We start from the raw sequence: 24,432 nt of genomic DNA, 5'->3' as shown, positions 1-24,432 counted from the left end.
ACCCTGCAATGTGATTTGTGGGGATATTAAAACGGGTACTCTTCATCCATCCGTCTGTCTGTCTGATAGTGTTTCCAGAGCACCACTCCAAAACCGTACAAGATAACTTCATGAGATGTTGTACACATGTCGGTCTAATGGTGTAATAGTGCCATTTGCTGCATACACAATTGTATTGTTTGTTTTACAGCCTGTGTTATTTAAGTTCTCTATAAATTAAATGTTCTATTTCAACTTTAAACAGATATAACAGTGTTCAAGATTAACGGTATCCCGATATCCTGGGGATACCAGAATTTAATTTTGGATACCAGACTTCAAGAACCCAGTATCCCACTGAGATGCCATATAATACTAAATTCTCAGGTGGGATACCAGATTTTGAAATGTTAGTATCCATTTGGGATACTGGCCAAGAAATTTAATCTCGAACACTGTATAATATTTCTTTTCTGTTTTCGTTTAGATTATATTACTTCAGAAATGCAGATCGTCAACTGAACAGCGGTGGATACAAGTCTTTTTTCACCCAGTGTTAGGTAACATATTTTATTTTAAGTTTACAAGTCTGTCTTTACCTACTGAAGATACATTTATCTTAAAACTCATTTAAAATCCCAAGAGCTGGACGTAGCCCAGTGGTAAAATGCTTGTCAGTCTGAGATTGATCCCTGTTGGTGGGCCTATTGGGTTAGTTCTCATTCCAGCCAGTGTACCATGACTGATATATCAAAGGCCATGGTATGTGCTATCCCATCTGTGAGATGGTGCATATAAATGATCCCTTGCTACTAATGTAAAAATGTAGCGGGTTTCCTCTCTAAGACTATATGTCAAAATTACTCAATGTGTAAAGCCACTTAAATAGAGTTTAACACACTTTACAGATGCCGTTATGGGCATGTCTCCCAAGAGTATGACCCCAATGGGGAACGATTACCCAGCTACTTCCTTTAATTGCACCAGGGTTTCTGCCAGAAAGACATTTTTGGGTAAGGCGTAAATTTAATATTTACAATGTGTGTGCTGCATGCACCTGCTGTCCCCAAGAAAGAAAATGGGTTAGGTTAAGGGATAGGGTTACGGTTAGGGTTAAGAACATCATACAGTAATGATAAGCGTCATTAATTTTGTCAAAAGGTTAACTTACAAAACAAAACAAATCTGCAAACATTTTGGATATGACACCATACCCGTTTTACCCTCTGTCAGAAACCCTGGTGCTGCACAGTTGTGTCCTTTTTCATTTCAACTTATTTTCGTGCTTATATCCAGCTAAAGTTCAAGCACGCTGTTCTGGGCACACACCTCAGCTATCTGGGCTGTCTGTCCAGGACAGTGGGTTAGTTGTTATTGGTTATAAGTGTCCAGTGCCATTCTTACGAAACGTGTCAACTCATGAAAAACCATTCTTACAGCTTCCAATAATTTTATGTCTTTATAACAATGTAATTTTGATCATTTATAGTTAATCAGTATAGAGCTGTATCAGAATATTGTTAGGTGGGGTTTGGCAGGGAGAGATCAGATGTGGGGTTTTTTTATGTGTCAAAGTACTAAAAATTAATGATAACATTAAATAATTGTGAATAAGAAATCTGTAGAGATATGTTTTATTAACTTGTAAGTGTCCTCAGAACTATACTCCTTCCCACAGGGAACGCCTTTTTTCATACTATGGAATCTACTACAATCTATTTATTTCTGAGCCGATTGTTTTTTAAAATTTCACACTGTTATTTTTCTTCTTATATAAAACCAAACTGAAATTATTTACAAAAAAACTTTTTTGTTTTCAAATACAACCTTTAATGTCCTAATATAATTTGTGACATCTCTGTGTATATTTTGGATTGGTATTTGTTTATAAACTACTAATTTTTGTCCACATTTTGTTTTGGATAAAGTTCATAAAACATTATTTTCAACTTTGACCTTTGTTTGAAAGATATGTCCACCCAAGCATGCATGTACATGTATGTATTTCTAGTTGTTATTGCCCATGTCTGCCAAAGGTGATGGGTGTCTGGGTGTGAAATAGATGAATGTTGTTTAATGTTTCTACTACTGATACAGCCCAAGTGGTGTTTTTAATTTCAAATGTCATCAGTACAGCACTATCTATTGTTTTCATTTGAAATGTCATCAGTACAAAACTCACACTCTCACTCTTGTAAGCCCTTCCCTCACACACACACACACATGTCAACTGCCCAGGATCTTCGGCTGGGCTGATTGAAATGCACAGGTTCTGTGCTGCATTACAAAGTTTTGGCACCGAGAATCTCACAGCTGATAGTGGTGAGCTTTCCGAGTCTGTGGGCACTTTATCTCGCCTGCTTCATTTTATTGTATGGACTTTACCGTGCTAAAGAGGTGTGTAAGTATAAACATAGACGTTTTTCCCCCTTTCAGCATACTTGCGAGAAAAATGGCAACAAGGTATTATAACCTGTTGTTTTCTGATGAAGTATGAATGTTACTGAGGATGCTTCTTTTTATTGCATGGACCTTATGTTGCTTTGCAACACTAAAAAGATGTGTTTGTAAATGTTCAGGTGTTTTTTTTCAACACACTTGTGAAAACCCCCATAAAAAACCATTGTACCATTAGTATTTGTGTACCCTATTATTGTTTCAAAATTAACTTGTTTTGTTCACAGAATCTCTGTGTTGAAGCCAGGGTGTTAAAAATTATCTATCTCGTGCTGTTGTGGAATAATGCATGAGCTTTTTGTAAATTGTTTATGGTTTGATGCTTGTTTTTTGTTTATGGATGTTTCGGAGTTGTGGGATTAAATGGGGTGTAGTAATGCACAGAAGGATTTATGGTGTGTCAAGTTTCTGTTGTGTTGCATTTTATTTTAGTGAAGATAGATATATAAAAAAAAAAAAATGTGTATAGTCTGCAGTTATTTGTAACATTTCTTTTAAATACATGTGAACTCACTAGAAAAGAGGTATATTACATATAATTTACCTAAAGATAAAGGAACATTTAAAGGCATATTGTCACAGACCACTGACCTATTACATGGTCTAACAAAGTATTACTTAAAAATATATATATTTGATTTGTCCCTAAATGTACTTTATTCAACCATCTATGTAACCACCATATTCCATTTATTAGTGATATTTTATAAAAATAATTGAATTATGGCAATGGTCCATAATTCAAAAACTAACATTGCTGAGAGGGTTGACATGGATTTCACGCCATCATGGTGTAGTTAAAGTGATGCAATAGCTAGATTTGGTCTGTAAAAATTAATGTAATTTTGATTTATATTCATTATTAGAGAAATAAGGTCCTTAAATCTGTGACAGTATGCCTTTAATGGCCATACCACAATATGGTTTGGTGTAATTTGTGATGTAAAATTCATCTAGTTCTTTAAAATACTACTACTAAAAAGTATTTTTTATTAATAATATACATTAATTACCATGAACATAGGTGCAGCTATGACCAATGTTTTGTTGCTCTACAACTTACCAGTAGTTTGTGAAAAACAGCTGAATACGAAAACCTTTACATAAAGCTAAACATTCACAATGCAGCCATGATAGGAGCTAATTGCCAAACCTAGGCTAAAGGAAAACATTTGATGCCACTACCACTTTCTGACCTTATTCTGACAAAAATTAATTAATATTCACCCCACCCACCTTTTAACACATTGTTTTAAGTCTGACTACCCAAATTTGGTTGCATACCACCATTCAGTTTTACATGCATTTCAATGAATTACTCTGTCAGAATAAATTCTGTGCCATAATATATATCGAAAGAAAATGTGTCTGCCATTATTCTAAAGCTCAGTACAACTACTTGGTAACTGACATGCACAAAATCAATATAGACTAACCACATACATTTTGAATTGCGCACTATTAACCAGAACATTGTCTTGCTGTTACATAACCCATTTTCAAGTGACAAAATACAACATGCACAATTGTTATTAGTTAACAGTAAAAACATCAAATGAAGTCAAAACACTGGGCTATTTAAATAGTGCAATGGTCAACCTACATATAATCATCAAAGTTTTAAATGAAAACCTTATTTCCTGAACCAGACTATATTAAGATGCTACAAGTACACTGGCATAGGAAGTGGGTGGGAGGCAAGCGGGGCATGATATTTTGCTTTATATTTGCTATATAATAGTGTAAAAGTGTAAATATAAAAGTGTCTCCCCCCCCCCCCCCCCTTTTTTTGGCACCTTCCTATGCCATTGAAGTAGCTAGTCATAACATGGGATCTTTTATATGGAATTTCTGACAGAATAACACATACCATGACCTTTGATATACATGTACCAGTCATGGAAAATAAGTTGGAATAGAAAAACCCCCCCAAAAACCCCACTGCATGAGTTGGTATTCTAAGGAGGATGAATCTTACAGTGTTAGTCAGCACACCTCATGTGATCACTCTAACCACAGAGCCCCATTCTCGGATTAACAGCTCAGATGATTCATGTCTCAAGAGAACAGTATTTCATTTTCTTGTTGACCATTAACAATTGGAACTGGTCTTTTTTTGGTGTGATTGATATTAATTATTTACAGACAACACTATTACTTGTTTCTTTTGTGGTTTTATTGTTCATTGTGAGCTTTTTTTGTGGATAGATATTTGGTTGCGTTTGTTTGGTTGTTTATTTGAATTTTTAAAATTTTGAATTTTGAATTTTAAAAATTATTAATGCTTTTTTTCTTTTTAAGTTTTTCATGATAGTATCAATAATGCACTGAAAACATAACCATGGAGATAGACAGTGATGCATGTGTTGCAATAATACACAACTGGTAACTTGTTAATCAAGCATAATTATACTCATTGATCAAGCTGACCGAAGTGACTAATTATTGTAATTGATTACATATTTTATAATTTAGTATAATAGAGTTATTTCCCTTCTTTTTCTATGGTCCAGGGTGCACTAATGAATCATTTAACTGTTAAAGTCAGTTTACTTTTATTTTTTATTCATAGAGAAACAGCGATGTTTTTATTTAACACACAGCTACATGTAATTGATAGGCCTACTCTTTACGTATATACATACAGATACTAATTTCCAAAGCATAATGCACATTTAAATGATTATGGTTGATTATGCAAACTGATAATCGATCACTTTTTTTTTTTACCAGATTCCCTGCACTATATTATACCAATAGAAATCAAACTGTCAAACTTCTACATTTCACGATAACCCATAATAACTGATAATCTATGATAAATGGGTACTTGAATGAAAATAGAAATACTGTAGCCATGAAATGTTGACACAGGAAATCACTAAATTGCCACCATAATGCATTTTGTGAGAATTTTATCAAGATTCATAAAAAGATAACTTCTAAATTTAGGTGTCAATAAGCATAGAAAAAACATTAAACTAAATATTTATGAATATTTTATTATCTAAATAATTTACCTATGCATCATTTTCAAATTTAATATGTCTAATTGGGCTCTAATTAGTGATTTTGCCTTTTTGCATGTAATGTTTATTTGCCAAGACAAAACAATACCTAAACCTAAACCTTACTGTAAACCTCAGAGGCCTAGCTTGGGATTTTCAGATGGTACGCAGATGTTTTTGGTGATGGAATAAAACGCTATTGGCATAGAGCATATACGTATTTACATCATATATTTTAATTAAAAAAAATATTTGTAATCTCAGGTGGTATGCATTTGCGTACCTGCGTATATGGAAGCTAGGACCCTGAAACCTAACAGTAAATGTACCTGTCAACTTATAATCCTGGGTTGGGTTGTTCAAACACTGCTTAGCTTAACCAGTGGTTAACATAAATTTTCAAAACCAAGGACTACATCAATACAAATAAGAATTGAAAACATAATGTTGAAATTTGATTTAGAACAACCAAAGGTATCCATATATGATCATATCTATAGTTTATTTTGGGTTTTCTGCAAAAATAATTAAAAGGAATTTATTTATGATCAAATCTAAAGTTTATTTTGTATTAACCCAGGGTTAATTTAAGTACATGCTTTGAACAACTGGGCCCTGAAGTGTACATGTCAAGGTGTCTGTCACAGGGTAAAGTGGGTATGGTTGCAGATTTAATTTTTTAAAGTTAATCTTTTGACACAATTATGATTTTTTTTTAACCCTGACCCTAAACCTAACCCATTTTCTTTCTGGGGGAAGGCCACCATACTTCCTGTCAACTGCAGTTGCATTCAGCACGCATATTGTAAATATTCAATTCCATAGCGCCATATTCAAAAATTTCTAGCAGAAACCCTGCATGTAACCATTGGTTATACTTTTACATTTTCTTGAAAACCTCTCAGTAAGTAATACAGACATTAGTTTATTGGTTAGTTTAAGAGTAGGATTCATACCTTTAAAAAGGGTGACACATAGAGAATATTTTAAAACTGTTTTACCAGGTACAAGTATTACATATATAAAGAATTATTGCTGACAGAGTGACTCTTAAACTTGTTGTTAGTTTGACTGCCATGTGACAGTTGATGTTAAAAAAAGAAGATTTTATAAAGGTTAAAAGTGTCATTTCCAATAACCAATATATCTGACAAACTGTCATTACAGCATGTTTGGCTTTATATCTTAAACAGTATATTAATTACCTAACATGAAGTCTGCTTCTGTTCCCAACAATGATTTATATTAAAACATTTTTTGGGGGGGGGGCACATATTTGTATGAGATCCATGTATATATTTTTTGGGGGGTCGGACTGCCCAAGAATTTTCTTTTACCTTTTCTTTTCTAACCTGTGCCTGTCTTGCATGTTTTTCATGTTACTTTGCCACTTACAGCACTGGCAGCATGGCTGTTGCCACATGTGAATAATTTGTCTTGCGATGGTTGAAGACATGTGAAGCAGATCCAGATTATCTTTTTCCATGATGAATTATTTTCTGCATTTCCTGCTAGACGTGGATGCAAGTGTTTGTGACTTGGCGTCTGCATGTGCCATGCTAGTAACATGATTGTAACACTAGAAATTGGTGCCTGTCCATGCAAAGATTGGGGCTGTTGATACAAAACATTCTCTGCCTGTTGGTGATAACAATTCTCATTCTAAAATACTTCTTAAATGCTGGATGTGCTGAAAAAAGCTATCGGACACCACTTCAAGGACTGCTGAGTGAAATATTTTGTGTTTCCTCTTGGCTATACTATATTTTTCAACAGATTGTGTTTGGATATAAGAATTCATGTGATTCTGAGAATTGATAGGCTGCAGTGGAAGCAATTGTAAAATGCTGGTGGATTTTTATAAACCAAGAATTTTCATTAAACATGATCAGGTGTCAAGCATTTTCCTGATGGTCCTAAATAAAGAATATTAACATCCTTGACCTGCTTGTGTGTTTTAGATTAATGGTAATATTTGTTGTTCGTAGTGGTATAATATATTTTGGATAATCAGTAATTATTATATTTCAAAACTGATCTTTAATACTTTATTGACATTAACTCTTACTGTGTTATTCAAAGAGTGTGGATATGTGGTGGGTGGGGTGGGGTGTATTGAGTTTACGAACCAGTGCCTTATAACTGGTATATCAAAAGCAGTGATATGTGCTGTCCTGGTTGTGAGAAAGTGATGTAAAGGATGCCTTGTTGCTAATAAAACAATGTAGCAGGTTTCCTCCACTCTAAGAGCCATTTGCCATTCGTGTGGTTTTGGGCACATCACAGGCTATTCCAATGGAAACACTCATATTGATAACCAGTCAACCTTTCTAATGCACCACACACAAAAAATGCATAAATGAAAAATAGAAGACCTACATGTAGTTATAAATTTATTTAATTCTGTTGAAAATTATTTTGCTTGTGCCATCCTAACATGCTTTTTGTTTTCTTCTTTTCTTATACTAGCAAAAAGCAAAACATGATAAGATATATATATGGCTAAAAAGAAAAATTAGGATAATTTTTATTAAGGCAGATTACAGAAAACAATTTTAAAAAGTGCTCTCTCTGTTGACATTCAGGGTGCCCAACTCAGTTATATATTATGAAGATCATGGTTATTTTTACCATTAGGGGTAATTTTCTTGACACAGCTGTTTGTGCCCTGTTTTCTAGGAAGTAACAACCAGCTCCGCCAGTCTTGTTTTACATTTCATCTTTTCCACATGGCACAAACAATTTCCTTGTGCTCAAATGTGTTTTTCTTTCCTTCTGGCCAAAGCAAAAAGGTTTTGCAAACTCTGACACTTCTGGCAGCCAAACTCCTGTCTTTCATTTACAAGCCAGTCTTGAAGTTATATAGATTGCAGGTTTCATGGATGGGGGATTGGTATACAAATATTTTTACATTTCAAATAATTGTGTGTTGATAGGTGTCTAGAAGCTGCTAATGGTTTTGATTTAATGGAGTTTTATTGACACTGATCAGTTAGTTTGATTCCATTCAAATCTGGACTATTCCATGAAGAGGCTACTTGTTGGTATACAATTTCTAATGAGACCACCGTGACACATAAAAACAGAAATTTAGCCATTTTATTTAACACATATGAACATTTGCATAACCAAGAAAATATTGATTGGAACGGTTATTACTATTTAGTGTGACATTTTGTTTAAAGGTGGGGTCAACTCAAACAAGAGCCTTATGTGTTGGAAAGATGCATACCCGGACCACCAACACATACTGACACTTTAGGAAATGAAAAACGCGTAATTTTAGAGTTAATAAAAAACTCATGATTATTCCTGCTAACTGGGGGCAGCCATTTTGTTTAGTTTTTGTGACGTCCGGTGGGATAGCTTGGGACGAAGTGACGTCAGCTCCTGACCATCTCCTGTATGTACAGTATAAACAAAAGCAGAAATTTTCGACAAGGCGCTTCTCTTTGATCAACCTGACTTGTAAAACAGCATAAATGACGTAATAATATAATAAACTATTTAACTAAATATATTTCAAGTTGCATTAATGGAACAAGATGGGGTTATAGTATTTTTCTCTGTTAAATAATCCAAAGAAAAAATGTACACTATTAGGCCTATTGATATGCTACATTGGAGCAAAAACGACAACCCACAATACCCAAGTGATAATTTTCTTTTCTTTGGGACTACGTAATTGGTCAGTTCTGTGGTATTAAATGGAAAAGTCTACTTAATCAGTAGTTTTACAGAACTATTTACAGTAATAAACCATGTCCATTACAATTTTAGGGGCGACAGGTAATATTCCACAATACCGGTATGTATTTTTGTGTCTAGACAGCGTCAATTAATTGGCTTGTCTGGTTACCAATCAAATACACACCTGCCAATCAGGAATCACAGGTAGAAGCAACTAACAGCATAGACCAATTAACTAAGAAAACACTCCGTGTATTATTTCAGTACGTAGGTTAATGCATGGGCAAAACATTGTTAATTATTTCGACTTGTTGTGTAGCCACTTTGACAATGGTATTTTATTTTGTATTGAAAAATAATATATATAGTGCTGGATATACTTATTGCTGGCTTACTGGGATGTGTATTATTACAGAACATTTGCAATGTATGACTATTTATCATCCCGCAAAAACCAGGTAGATTGTGTTTCTCTAGTTCTAAGGCTCATTCCTGACGTTACGCGTTAAGTATTACGTAACCACCAGCTCGCCAGAGGGCGTACTCACTGAGATGGTACAAAATTGCTGCGCCTGTTATATATAATAGCCGTCACATTTAACCGTTTTATTAATTAACTATACGATTATACGTGTTGATATTAAGCAATAATGTGCATTATATATCGTTGAATATGAATACCAGGCCAAATGCCTTAATTGTCCTCTCCTTTAACCTTGCTAATTAAAAAAGCTCTCATACATGAATGTAGTTAAACACTATTTACTTTTTACTAATAAGTTTATTAGAGTTAAAAAATATGTAAACAAAACTGATTTTCTTTTCTTCTTCATACTAATGTCATGGACACAAGTACCATGTGGGGTTTTTTTTGTGTGTGTGTGGGTTTTCTTGTTTTGTTTGTGGGGGAGGGGTTGGGGGTTGGTGTTTTTAAAATTAAAACTAAATAAATATTTTGTTTTCTATATCCATAATAACCCTTTTTGTCCAGAGTATCTTACACTATTACTTTGACACCAATCAAAAATAGGATTAAGTCGTTAGACAGGTAAGAATTGGTAAATTATTAATTTATACTAAATCAAAGTAGATTTTATGTGTTTTTGTTATGTACACTGAAGGAAAAAAAAGAAAGAAGGTACACTGAAGGAAATGCATTCAACATAAATGTTGTCATTCGTTACAGTAGCCGTTGCCATGGATATTAATATTGCTGTCATTGAAGTAAAAATAATTTGGGCCTCCAGTATTTTGCATGAAAGCAAGCATGATGGTGACTTGTCTATCATCATAGTAGTACTGCCATCCAGAAATGAATACCTTTTTTGTTTCTGTCTTTGCAGTTAAAATGCAGATATTCAGTGGATATTTTATCAACTCTGTCTTCACCTTTTGATGGATTGGAACGATGGACACATGTACAGAGTAGAGCTGTCCATCAACAACTAGTGTATTAGCTTGTCAGTTTGATCAGGAGTACTAAAGTTGCTTGTCTTTAGACCAGTCGTCTGAATAGCAGGTAAGTAGCAAGGAATGTTTTTTTAATAACACACTTGATGCGTGCATTCTAATTACGGTTATATGGCATCGGATATATGGTTAAGAACCCCAGAGATAATGAGGGAAGAAACCCACAACTACGGACTACTATTTCAGATTGGCAGCATTCCACAGACAGGATAGTATATACCACGGCCTTTGTTACACCAATTGTGGAGCACTGGATAAAATGAGAAATAACCCAATGGGCCCACCAACAAAACTGGGAGAGTAACAAAAAACCACACTGAATGCTCTTAACATTTATTACATTTGAGTCTCTTACATCATGACAGTCTCCTACATCGTGTCTGATGGTAAAATGTCATTTTTGAAATTTAATTTAATAAAGAAAAGAAAAAATGTACTGTACAGAAAAAAAAAGAAGATATTGTTTTCCCAGTTTATGTCAATTTGAGATTTTATTCATAACATATAATTAGTTGAAAGGTTTCAAGTAAAAATCGGGCACAGTCATTTGTAACATTGGTTTATACTACTCTACTAACCTGTTGAGGAATACTTGTCTTATAACAAAACAAAATGCAAGATTCATGATAAAATATGAGAATAATGTAGACAGTTTACTAAAAGACATGTCATTATTATGGTGTTTTATTATGGCACACTGTTTGACTTGCTAGATTGGTGTCGGGCTCACTATATTTGCCAACAGAGTTTCCTAATGACACTTGAAGTTTTCTCCCCAAAATTATGCCCTAAAGTCACACAGTAGTCTTGCCAGGAATTTAAAACTGAAGTGTTCATAAAATAGACCTGTTGATTCCCAGTGGACCATTGGTGAGGTTGGGAGATCTGATGACCTTTTGAAAATCAATTTTCCTGCTATTCCTGAGCTTACATTTTGTTTGACAAAACTTGGAGCTTATTTTTTCAAATGTCACAAATTGTAAAAATTTTAAAATGGTTACTTAGTATTAAATTTAAAAGGCCTTGGTCGACACAAAGAAAAACTTTGGCCGCTGGGTGTCGGAAAGAGCAGTGATGTCGATTATAAAGGTAAAATTAGCAATTTGTAGAGTATATCCTGGTGAACACAATAATAGGTGCATGGTGCAAGACTAGACGAGACCAAGACTAGTATATCAACAAAAGAATGAATAATACATTTAACAGTATAAATATTTGATGATTAAATAATAAAAAATGCAGGTATATAGAACTGTGATAATGTAAATATGATGTCAACTTGACCTTGCTCTACTATAGATACTAATCAGGATGTGGGAATGTTGTCCTTTCAGTTTAGAATGAGATAGAGCAAGGATGTTTTTCACAATTCTTTATTAAAAATTAATACAAAACGGAACCCATCTAAACCAGACACCAATGGGACCAAGTAAATCATTTGGTTTTAATGGGTGTCTGGTTTAGAGGGTTCTGTTTTGTATTAATTTTTAATAAAGGATCATATAAAACATCCAGTATTGAGGGACTTCTGATTTACCGGGAGTCTGATTTTGGGGGTTTCTCTGTGTATATATATTTGTTTAATATCTTTAGTGAATTAAGCATGCAGATTGTGAGGGTTAATATTAATAAAAGGATGTCGTGCAATGGCGGATCTAGAAAATAATAAGAGGGGGTGGCTGGACTGGGATGGAGTGAACCGGTGGGGGCTGAACCATGGTGAAGGTTCCAGGGGCAAAGCCCCCCTGAAGTTTCAGCATTCTGGACCTTTTAGAGCCTTATTTCACTGATTACTGAAGATCTAATTCATAATTAATAATTCCGTAAAGTTGAAAATATTTTGGCGTTTTCCTGATTCACACCAAAAATGTTTGCGAATAAATATACCGCGAAAATCGCGAACACGTTGACAGCACCGTGAATTTAATTACGCGCAAAGTTATTTCCGATTTGGTATACTTTTCATGGATACAAAAGACAAGCAATCAGAGGTACCTGTTAAATTATACCGAGTTTCGTATGCACTTTGTCTTTACCACCAAATTATCCACAAGGTCACATGGTTCTGTAAACCTGCATGGTCACATGGATTTGATCGAAGTGACACACAGTTGGGTGTAAGTCTGTTGTTATATAATCTCAGTTTTGTTTGTTTTCTTTGCAACCTTGAATGGAAGTTTGTGGGTACCATCAGTGATTAAAATTTATTTCTTCTGATATTTGCGTTTTTCAGTTTTCTGTATCACATGTGCGTGTTCTATCGATAACATGTCTTATCAGACATACATACAACATTGACATCTCGCTGACAGCATAGTAACATGTCCAAGTGTGTGTGTGAAATCGTCATTGAAAAGAGTTTGGCAAATGAAATATGGGTAATTGATTTTATTATCGGAGGACACAGTCACGAAAATTAAAAATGAAAGCTCGATCGCAAATTATTTTAGCTGCAAAAATATTTGTGTATACGGTATATAGAAAATGATTTAATTTTGTCATACTCGGTTCAGTTGTACACCTGAATGACAACAAGGTGATGCATATTATGTTCGCTAACAGAATGCATATGCATCTTCCTGAACAAAAAATGCCCAGGAAGGGAGGGAGTGGCTAGCCACCCTATTCACCCCCCTGGATCCACTGCTATAGTGTACTAATTGGATTCACTTTCTAAAGACGGGATTCTGGATTTTATAAACTTGGAAATTTTTGTTTAGGATTCTGCCAGTACCATGATTTTTTATAGATATTTTGAGATTCCATCTCTTAATCTTAATCTTGTGACCCAAAATCTGGATTTGTGGAAGCACAGAATCGTGTTAATTTTGCAGTCTACCAGTGTATTTGAAAGGGGGAGGGGGATTATTACTTTATTAAATGACAATTTTAAAATATTGACATTTGGAATTCAACAATATAGCCCATATTATCTTATATTTACATACAAAGGGAATTGAACTGATAAGTTCATTGGTATAGTCAGTTGGTGAGGGAAATATCTGGAAAGTTAAAGTTTGCTTGTTTAACGACACACTAGAGCACATTGATTTATTAATCATCGGCTGTTGGATGTCAAACATTTGGTAATTCTGACTCGTAGACATTTTTCCTAATGCAGCAAGGGATCTTTTATATGCACTTTCTCACATACAGGAAAGCACATACCACAGCCTTTATCCATTGTGGTGTGGTGGTTGGAATGAGAAAAAATCCAATCAGCTGAATGGATCCACTGAGGTGGATCGATCCTGCGATGCAAACACCTCAACCGACTGAGCTAAATCCCGCCCCCTTATAGACATGATGGGTACAGTGGAGACTGATAGAAAATCCTCACTACAGATTTTCAAAGCTATCTTAGCACTACAATTTGGTAAAACCATTGTAGGCTATGATGTCACTAGCACAGTTTTACGATATCATAGCGCTAAGACAGCTTTGAAAATATGGGCCCTGGAAAATTATATATGGATTCCTTACCCTTTCTTCACACTAATAAGTAAATTGGTTGTTACTAAAATGGTTGACAAATTGATCGGCATGGTGATGGTCAGTAGTTAATGCAATCTGGGCAGCTGCAGGATTTCTTATCCATTATTACTTACAATATAGGTATGAGTCATTGCCCCACAGACCCTATTGATTTCTCCACAGTGCTGTGAAACAGCCCAATTTCGTCTGATTTTATGTGGAGATTTTTAATTAAAACGAATAGTGAATGTTATTTATGAATAACTAATAATGTCTGTATCCTGAAGCATTGTATTTATTTAGTTTTGAGAATATGTGATATTTCTTCATTAGTCAAGTTCAGTTGTATTATCAGAAAATGGACACAATGAAATTAGAGAAACCTAACCGACATCCACCCCACCCCACCCCACCCCACCCACCATCAAAACAAAACAAATAAAACCAACTACAACATTGCCTAGATTCTGCATGATTCTGTTGATAAATCATTAGAAGAAAAAAAATTAAATTAATAACTCACATTATTATTTCACAGTGCTTTTACATGAAAATAAAAAGAGCAAAAAAGAAGAAGTAAAAAAAGAAAGAAGTAAAATTAGTTCCAGGTGGAGAAACTTTTAGGCATATTGATTTATAAATGTTTAAAACAATAAATGGAAATGACTTCCAGAGCTTAAAACACTGGTTGCTAATGCATCTGAGGCATAATGATATATCATTTCAAAGAACATGTAAACTGTAATAAATTTTTTTTTTTTTTTTAAACATAAACAAAATTAAATGTCAAAAACCTTGAATCCATCCAAAAACATGTAAATTGAAAAAAAGAAGAGAAAAAATAACATTTAAACTAAAAAAGAAAAAGAATGTGGGGGTGGGGAAAGAAAAGATTAAAACACTGCTCCAGCCCAAAAGCATCTAATTTGGCAACTTGAATCAGAACAGCCATGTAATTATTTCTTGAGACTTCCTTGATCAATACTTGATAACATTTTAGCAGTACAATGGTACCTTTTTCCTTTTTGTTAAATTTTGCATGTGTCCTTGTGATTTAATCAAGAAACTTGTTTACTATTCTGTTATTTATTAATACTAAAAAAACTGCTCTTATCATTTGAAGATCAATGGACACTAGAATAGAATCCCACTGTTGTAGAAATATAATATAGTACCTGACTGCACAGAGGTGGATTTCAAGTTTCCTCGGCAAAAGTTCATTTCATGGCTTGCACAATAAAAATGCACTTACACACGAAACAGCTTTATCAAAATCCTGCTGGGGTATTAGCTTCAAGAGCTTCAGAGTTATTTTGAGTGGAACTTGCAATCATTTAAATATCGACTCTTGGAGAATCCTCTGCTTCATAAACACGTCTACAGATCTAACGATTAACAGGGAAATGAGAAACACTTGTGATGCAGACATTCGTGAACATTTTGAGAGATACTTATATAAAATTAAATTCAACAAAGTAGTTAAAACTGGCCAGTAATAATGTGCATGTGAGGGCGGAGCCTCCCTATATAGGCCACCCAAAGAAATACTACAATAAGTAGTTTTCTTCTCTTTTTTTGTTGTTGTCCATATAGAAGTGACAATATAACTTATCAGTGATAGAAATAAACAGAATTTTTCGTTAGTCCACTGGACAAACACATTTAGAAATCGAGTTGTCCGACAATATTTTTACTTGTCCAAATAAATAGTTTATTTTATTCAAGTACAAGGACTATGTTTCTCATTGCTCAAAATGAAACTTCATTGAACATGCTGGCCTCGGTGGCATCGTGGTTAGGCCATCAGTCTACAGGCTGTTAGGTACTGGGTTCGGATCCCAGTCGAGGCATGGGATTTTTAATCCAGATGCTGACTCCAAACCCTGAGTGAGTGTTCCGCACGGCTCAATGGGTAGGTGTAAACCACTTGCACCGACCAGTGATCCATAACTGGTTCAACAAAGGCCATGGTTTGTGCTATCCTGCCTGTGGGAAGTGCAAATAAAAGATCCCTTGCTGCTAATCGGAAAGAGTAGCCCATGTAGTGGGGACAGCGGGTTTCCTCTCAAAATTTGTGTGGTCCTTAACCATATGTCTGACGCCATATAACAGTAAATAAAATGTGTTGAGTGCGTCGTTAAATAAAACATTTCTTTCTTTCTTTTTTCTTTCATTGAACATTTTTACTTGTCCACTGGACAACCACCAAAGTACATTTTATTTGTCTGAGCAGATTTTCACTTGTCAAGACAAACAGACAAGTGCTTATTTTGAACACTGCTTATTTGTAAGCTTATATTCAACTAAGGTTCAAGCATACTACCCTGGGCATGCATATCGGCTGCCTGTGTTGGTCATTCAGGACAAAAAGAAGGTTTATGTCCTACTGTCACCATAAGAATTGTCCTTGTTCCTGAATAAAAGTGCATGTATAGGAGTTCCCTTGCTGCCAATGGAAAAATGTAGCAGATTTCCTCTGAAGACTATGAGCCAAAATTACCAAAAGTTTGACATGCAATAGCCGATGTTTAATAAATCAATGTGCTCTAGGGGTATCATTGATATCACACACCTCCCCCATAAACCCCCCCCCCCCCAACCAACATTTGTTATGGAATCACAAGAGATCTTTTTTCCCCATTTCAATCAGAAATATACCAGTGATGATAAACTATAGTCCGTCCATCCTGCTACATAAATGTTTTTGAAAAATAATTTTAGTTTGACGTAAAAAGAAAAGTAAAAGTGTTTTGGAAATAACAAAAATATACTATTTTTGTGTGCAATTTAGAAAACAATGGACTCGGAAATAAATAACTTATAGTAAATTCCATAGTATGAAAATAGGTGTTCCCCGTGGGACGGACTATAGCAGGGTCTACAGCAGTTGGTAATCTCAGGCAATCATCCATCCAAAAACTAACCAAGCCAAACATTGCTAAAATTAGGTATCATAATTAGAACCTGGGTTTGTCTTCCATAATACTGTGTTAGTCAGAAACATTAATGACGATAGTGATAGGGTATACTGTGTTTCCATGACCCAGTCCACTTAAGGTTTGGGCACGTCTGGCCATGACATGAATTCATTCATGTTTTGGAAACCTTGCCAAGAGTATATACATGCATATACTTTGCTATTAAAGTTTCTGTCCTGTAGAGGCAGTTCATCCCCAGGACAGTGTCTGTAAACCTTAATTGGATATAGACATGTCAAATACTTGTAAGTAAGGAAGGAAGGAAGGAAGGAAGGAAGAAAGGAAGAAAGTAAGGAAGTTCTAGATTTAAGTAACATTAATTTATTATTAGCTTGACTGTCAGCTGCAGTTAATTGGCTAATAATTCTAAGATACTTAATATTTACAAAGCACAGTTTGATACATTATTTTTTAGTATTGACTGTAAATAACATTAATCATGTGTTTGGTTAAAAAAAAAGATAGATGATTTATACTAATTGGATTGAATAGATAATTTACTAGCTGCTTCAGAAAAGACAATTTACAGGAGTTAGTTCATTGAAGCATACTAATAGCTACATGTACCAACACTTTATGGTTTCCCAGTTTTACTAATTATGTGATACCTTGGCATGTTTTTTAAACTGATGTGAACTTTGCACAGCTTGCCAATTTCATCTCGGCTCTTTTAATGACTGAAGTAATTGTTTATGCAGCAACAGAGTATTCTTGAGCGGAAAGAAGTAATAAAAGTGAACATTCTTCTTTGTCTGTTTTTTTTCGAACAGTCATAAAATTCCTCCAATTATGCAATTGGCACACCACAGTAAACAGTTTCAAATTACGTGCATTGTTAAAGCAAGCCCAGAGTTACTTGTTCAGAAGTTTTACTGTTAATCATTTAGTGCTCAGAGAATGACTTGCAAACCAAAGATTATGGAATTTGTTAGGAGTAGTATATATATGTATATATCTTTTAGTTTTTTTGTTTTTGCTGTTCCTGGAATACATTTTTAGTTTTGAGGTGATTTCTGAGTTCTTATGGATGAAAAAGGTAAGACTTGAAAAAACTCTTTTCCTTTAACAGAAACAAAATATGAAACATTCTTTATCACTTTCAATTCATGATAATGTATATAGTCTTTATGGTTCATTGTAATACCATATACTGGTGTTTCAAATGGTATGCTATAATGCTGACCAAGGTATGCCATGACATTGATTTTTAAGTAATGCAACATTTTACATATTGTACACACATAATTAATACTTTTATTAGTATATCTTTTTGTGTACCTTGAAATTTCTAGCCATAATTTAGTGTGCCTTCACACTGGGGAAAGGAAAGGAATATTTTGTTTAACTATAGCTCAGTACAGTTTACACTATGGCTGTTTTGACACTTGTTCAAAAGAAAACAGGAAAGTCTGCTACCACAACATACACACAGGGTACTTCTGATAAAGCAGCAAGGGAAATTTTGTATGGACTTTAACATAAGACAGGACAGTTCAGTATCATGTGCCATTCATGAGGCACTGATTGAGATGGGGGGGGCCCCCTAAATATTAAAGGGACAGTCCTGAGTTTACAATCATTGTAAAATCGTTCCAACCAATAGAGCCTTTTTAACGATGTAACATACAAATTAAATACATTTTCTTATTTAAAATATCAGTGTCTGTGTGTACAAGGTGTTTGTTGTTGTCCTAATGCTTATAGTAGCCCAGACTGGATTTTACCTCCCAATAATTTCGTACATACGAAAAAATATATATCACGAATTAAAGTAAAAACTGAGTGCTACAAACATTAGTAATACGACTGCAAACACATTCAATATACAGATAGTAGTCGCCAACAAGGCTTTGTTATCGCAAACATCTTACAATGGCTGCAAACTCAGGACAGTCCCTTTAAGATACTTGATCGATCCTGTGAGCACTCTACCATTGAGCTACAATCTGTCCCTTCACATAGAAAAACACAGCTGTATACAATCAGTTTCTGTCAGAGGGTACGAAGGGTAAAATTACATACCCTAAAATCTTGAAATTAATGGATACATTTTTATTATTTTTTAGAAAAATTGTAAGAGAACTGCAGTTTAAAATTTGTCAAAGTACATAAAATGCAATGTCCAATTTCAAAATATTCTAACCCATAACCACCTAGTAGGTTTTGTTTTCTTTTTATTATGTACTCTCAAATTATTTTCTGACAAAAAGCCTGACAAAGGAATCTGTCGTAAAAGAAACCCAGCATAATGACCACCTGTCAATAAAGAACACTGCATACATTATTATAGATGGCCTCACCAAAAGCCATCTGCTCATGAAGTGTGATTTTATTATTATCAGTGTTCTTTATAAACAGGTTTGGTGGTAAACAAGTGTTAATTGGTTACACAGTGTGCACTGACTGTTCTGGTAATATTCAGTATGGTCTTCTATAGCTTGACCAGAAAGTGGAGGTTGAGTTAAATTAAACTGCACAAATGGAATTGTTGACATGGAAACCAGCAGTTGCTATCCCAACCTTTTGATTGAACCTGCATTTGGATTTTAACAGCAGGCTGCTATTACAGTTGCGGTGATTCTGAGGTTAGAAGTGCTTCTTCTCCTGTCTCAAATTATTTATGAAAATCAGTTGTTGGCAGGGATAGTGGTGAGTGGATTATGCAGAGCAAATCACACCATTTACAGTTCAATACCATTCTTATGCAATGATTCTGTGTAGTTTTCATACACGATGGACAAAAAAGATTCATAAGATCTTTTGAGATAAGTAAGTTAAGTAAAGCTGGTGAACATAGCTGTGAATTATTTATGACTACTCATTGTTTTAAAATGTAATATCTTAAATGTAATACTGATTACAGCCTCTATACAGGGTACAGCAGACTTATTTTCTGATATTAATACCTTTTCTTTGGACATCTTCAATGTCCCAATGATAATTTTGAGCTATTCATGCATCAAGCATAATTATTGCAATGAAATTCAAATTCCATTTGTGTCAAAGCTATAAGATAGTTATATGCATTAGTATCCAGAAACTGGTCAGCATATTTTTACAGCCATTGTTTTTGTACCATATATACTTTATAAATGTAATTGATGACTACCAACATCATGTGCTAAAAAATCATGTTGGTGTTATACACATTTAGTAAACTTACAACCAGACCACATGGTCCTTTTTAACAAACAGTTTAAGCATAAGAGATTCTGTAGTGTATACCAAATTATTGCCTGAATTTATAATATACTCTTCAAAAGAAGAAACGCAAAACCACATTGTCGTAACATTTGGAGAATTGATTTAATTATTGAATGGTGAGTCCGATAATTACCAAATGTTGCAGGATTGTTCACAATTCACTCTAGTCCATTGTGAGTAAGTGATAGGACACATCACCAAGGTCAAGGTCATCTGGAGTCAATACCGGGTGTGGCCTCTGCGTGTGTTGACAACTGCCTGGCACCGCCTGCCCATTGAAGCAACCAGAGTACGGATGACGTCCCGGGGGATGGTGGCCCACTCGGCCTGCAAGGCTGCTGCCAGCTCGGGCAGGGTCTGGGGCTGTGGTTGTCGCTGTCGGAGGCGTCGGTCCAACTCGTCCCATAGATGCTCAATTGGGTTCAAATCCGGTGATATCGATGGCCAAGGAAGGACATTAATGTTGTTGTTCTGTAGGAAAGCCGTTGTGAGACGTGCTGTGTGAGGCCTGGCGTTGTCATGTTGGAACACTGCGTTGGCGTTGGCCATAACTGGAACGATGTGTGGCCGGAGGATCTGGTCAATGTAGCCCTGTGCATTCAGGTTGCCCTGCACGTGGACCAGGTCAGTTCTGCCAGTGTGTGAGATGGCTGCCCACACCATGACACTACCCCCGCCGAATCTGTCCACTTCCTGCACGCAGTTTGCCGCATAACGTTCACCACGACGCCTATACACGCGACATCTTCCATCATGACGTCGGAACAGAAATCGGGACTCGTCACTGAACCACACCTGTCTCCATCGCAGTTGAGGCCATTGTCGATGAATCTGGCACCACTGCAGTCAGAGTCGACGGTGTTGTGGTGTTAAGATGACACCTCGAACTGGACGTCTGGCACGAATTCCTACCTCACGTAGGCGGTTCCGTACGGTCTGGTCGGATATCCTGCGCAAACCTGGTATTGCTGCGGCTGTGGAGGTGGCAGTAGTCAATCGTTCCCGAAGGTGGCGTACCTGGATGTAGCGGTCCTGCCCGGGGGTAGTGACCCGTGGTTGACCGGATCTAGGGAGGTCACGTGTTGATCCATGTTGCTGGTAACGGTCCCACAGTCTGGAGATGGTACTTGGGGACACATGGAATGCCCTGGCAACGGCCGTTCTGGATTCGCCTGCGTCTAGTCGGCCGATGGCATTGTTTTTCTGCGGTTCACGGAGACGTGGCATGTCCTGGATTGTCAACTGTCGGCCAGATACAGAGGCCAGGCAAGCGAACACCCTGCACTTTTATACTGTCAGTGTTCATGTTGCACGTGCAGACAATGCACGTGCAGTGGTGACATGGTTTGCACATGGCTGCGTTTTTGCGAATATTCACATTTTGGAACTTTATTGTACAGTAGATGCGTTTTATCGAATGTAACCGTGGGAATGTGTTTGGGACATGCAATGACCTTATATTCACAAAGCATGAACCGGTAGGAAACATAAAATCGGAGTTATAACCCTTTTGCGTTTCGTTTTTTTTGAAGAGTATATTACAGAATGAAAATATTTATCATTAAAAAAAAGAAGAAAAACAAAATGGCATGTGTCTACTATTCTTACACAAACATGAGTGGTATGAGCATAATGGAGTTTCTGGTATAAATTTGGTGCAGGTTTTTTCCTTGCACAAGACATTACTGTGAATGAAGACTTCACCAGTGTGTTTTGGTAAAAGGTGTTCACCATTATGGGTGGTTTTAGTGGTAATCAAATCAACTTGGTGTGGCTCAGGTGAAACAGAGAAAGATCCATTTCAACATCTCTAATCATCACAGGTTTTTTTTCTTTGGGGGGCCTGTTGCTGATCAAATATCCATGTGAGGTGTTGGCTGAGCCAATGTTACATTACACCAAGCTTCTCAATCGCATTGCTTGATTGTTTTTGGCAGCCCTCTAGTTTTATAGCCAATACACATGTTTCACCCCATGCCATGTGGTTCGGTGGTAATTGACTTCTTAATGAAGATACGGGTTCGCGTGTCAGGTGAACGTGGCTGGTATTAATAGGCAAATTGTGACATACAGATTTATAGATGAATCTAAATGGCAGGTTCTGTTCACTCTGTCAAAGACAGAAATTGCAACTGTGTTAAAATATTTTGAAAGGTATTGGCTGATTGGTTTATTTTACATGTGAAAGTAGATTTCTATTTTTGTAAATAGATTGAAGTATGTTTTGTCTTCAGATCAGTTTAGTGATACTATATGTACTGTGGCTGTGTCACATGCTAAGTAATTGATGTTTTATTTTACATGTGAAAGTAGAATTCTATATGTGAAAATAGATTGGAGTAAGTTTTGTCTTCAGAGTTTAGTCATACTGTATGTACTATGGCTGTGTCACATGCTAGGTAATTGATAGGTAGAAACTATAGTCTTCTCTCACTCGATCCTGCTCTCCTCCACACTCACCTGGAAAGTTTTAAGACTGGCAAATTAATCACCTTGCAATAAACATTTTAATACACATACTTTGAAACTTCAAGTGATTGTCCTCCTAGCACCATTTCAGAAGAGTGATCTTCAGGTCGCCTTGGTTTTGCTCATGGCAAAGACTGGACAGTAATTGTTTTATAGGTTCTGTCAGTTTGACAGATTGAGAAATCAGAAACATAGCATATATTAGCACATGATGAAGTAGAAACTTGCATGTACAGTAACAGACCATTGACTGTTCTTACCCATTTATTACTAGTGATGTCAGTCCCAGGGGTGTTTAGAACAGGTCTGGGCTTAGATATGGGATTGGCAGAAGACTTGTAAATACAATTGAAATAATGCATTATCAGTAAAGCTTTTGGGGGTAGTTTGTTTTGTACTTATATAGTTTAGTTATCATAAACGGACATCACCACTGGCACACCGGACATTATCATACACATCTGTGTATGTTATTATACTGCTAGCAACAACATTGACAAGTCTATTATGTATATTTATGACCTTCTCAGAATGTTTGTATCAGGTTTCGTGTTGCCTGCTGTTAGTATGATAGGGCATGCCCTAACATTGTCTTAGTAGTCGGTGGTTTGCCATCAGTTACATTGTTTGAGCAAATGGTCTTGGGGCTTGTGAATTTGGTATGCATGTGCTAGCTACTAGTAATGATGATTTTCTGCAGTGTACCCAGCAGAATGTAAAAAGATGGATGGCCCTTGTCAGACAAAGAGTGCAAATGGTTATCTTTATATTAGTTTGGTTATGATTTACTTCATCACTTATGGACGTACATACCATCAGCATGAAGGAAGAAACCACCAACTGGACATTGCATAGAGCTCTTAATTGTTGGGGAAAAAAGAACGTTGGTTGTTTAGAATATTATTTAGATTTCTTTGTGGCACAGTGATGGTTATACATACATATAACTTCAAATATAAATATCTTTTAAAATTATACGATGCTAAATGAAGTTTAAAAAAATTTATTTTTGAAATTATAATAAATCTGTTACAGTATTTTTCTCAAATACTATACATGTGTAGGTGCAAAATCCTAGGAAAAATAGTGTCACATTTACCTTACATTCGACATCTGAAATAAATGAAAAGAATGCATGTTTAATGATACCTTGGCACATTTTAAAGTTCGGTTTTTAAATTTTGCATTACTAATGAGAGAGGAACCCATACAACCAGATGGGCTACTCTTGCTGCACAAGACAGACAAGACAGCACATATCACAGTCTTTGGGTGCAAGGACAAAGAAAAAACTCTGTTTACTATAATGATCATATATGAACATTAAAGCCCTCTTTGTTGCGTGGTCTTGAATAGTGGTTAAATGTGTAATGTTCTTTTAAATTGTAAAAACACCAAACTTTTCTGCTTGAGATGTGAAAAAAAAATCACTTCAAGCGAATGTATCATGAAGCTAAACATAATACACCCTAGACATCTTAATAAATCGTAATAAAACAATGTGCTGATATGTTAAGTATCTCTTTTCCTTTTTGAAAATGGGTTTAATTAAGAGAAAAACAAAAACAAAACAAACAAAAAAATATGTTAAGTATCTCTTTCTTTTCCTTTTCGTTAAAATGGCTTTAAGAGAAAAACAAAACAAACAAACAACTGTGCTTTTAAGAATAATAATCTTAGATATGAAAATTAAAACCCTCTTG

The 24,432-nt window shown here is 35.5% G+C and overlaps 1 protein-coding gene across 5 annotated transcripts in view; it reads left to right on the top strand.

The window, feature by feature from the left end:
* LOC121376524 (tyrosine-protein phosphatase Lar-like) overlaps positions 1-24,432 on the top strand; it is a 324,342-nt gene that overhangs the window by 48,054 nt on the left and 251,856 nt on the right. For all 5 annotated transcript variants that reach the window (XM_041504424.1, XM_041504426.1, XM_041504419.1 and 2 more), the window contains 2 exons: positions 467-539; positions 10,478-10,653. The gene's annotated coding sequence lies outside the window, so the exon portion shown is untranslated. The remainder of the gene's footprint in view (positions 1-466; positions 540-10,477; positions 10,654-24,432) is intronic.

This window comes from Gigantopelta aegis, chromosome 6, assembly GCF_016097555.1.
Source record: "Gigantopelta aegis isolate Gae_Host chromosome 6, Gae_host_genome, whole genome shotgun sequence".
Lineage (NCBI taxonomy): Eukaryota > Metazoa > Mollusca > Gastropoda > Neomphalida > Peltospiridae > Gigantopelta > Gigantopelta aegis.
This window is presented reverse-complemented; position numbering and strand designations above follow the sequence as displayed.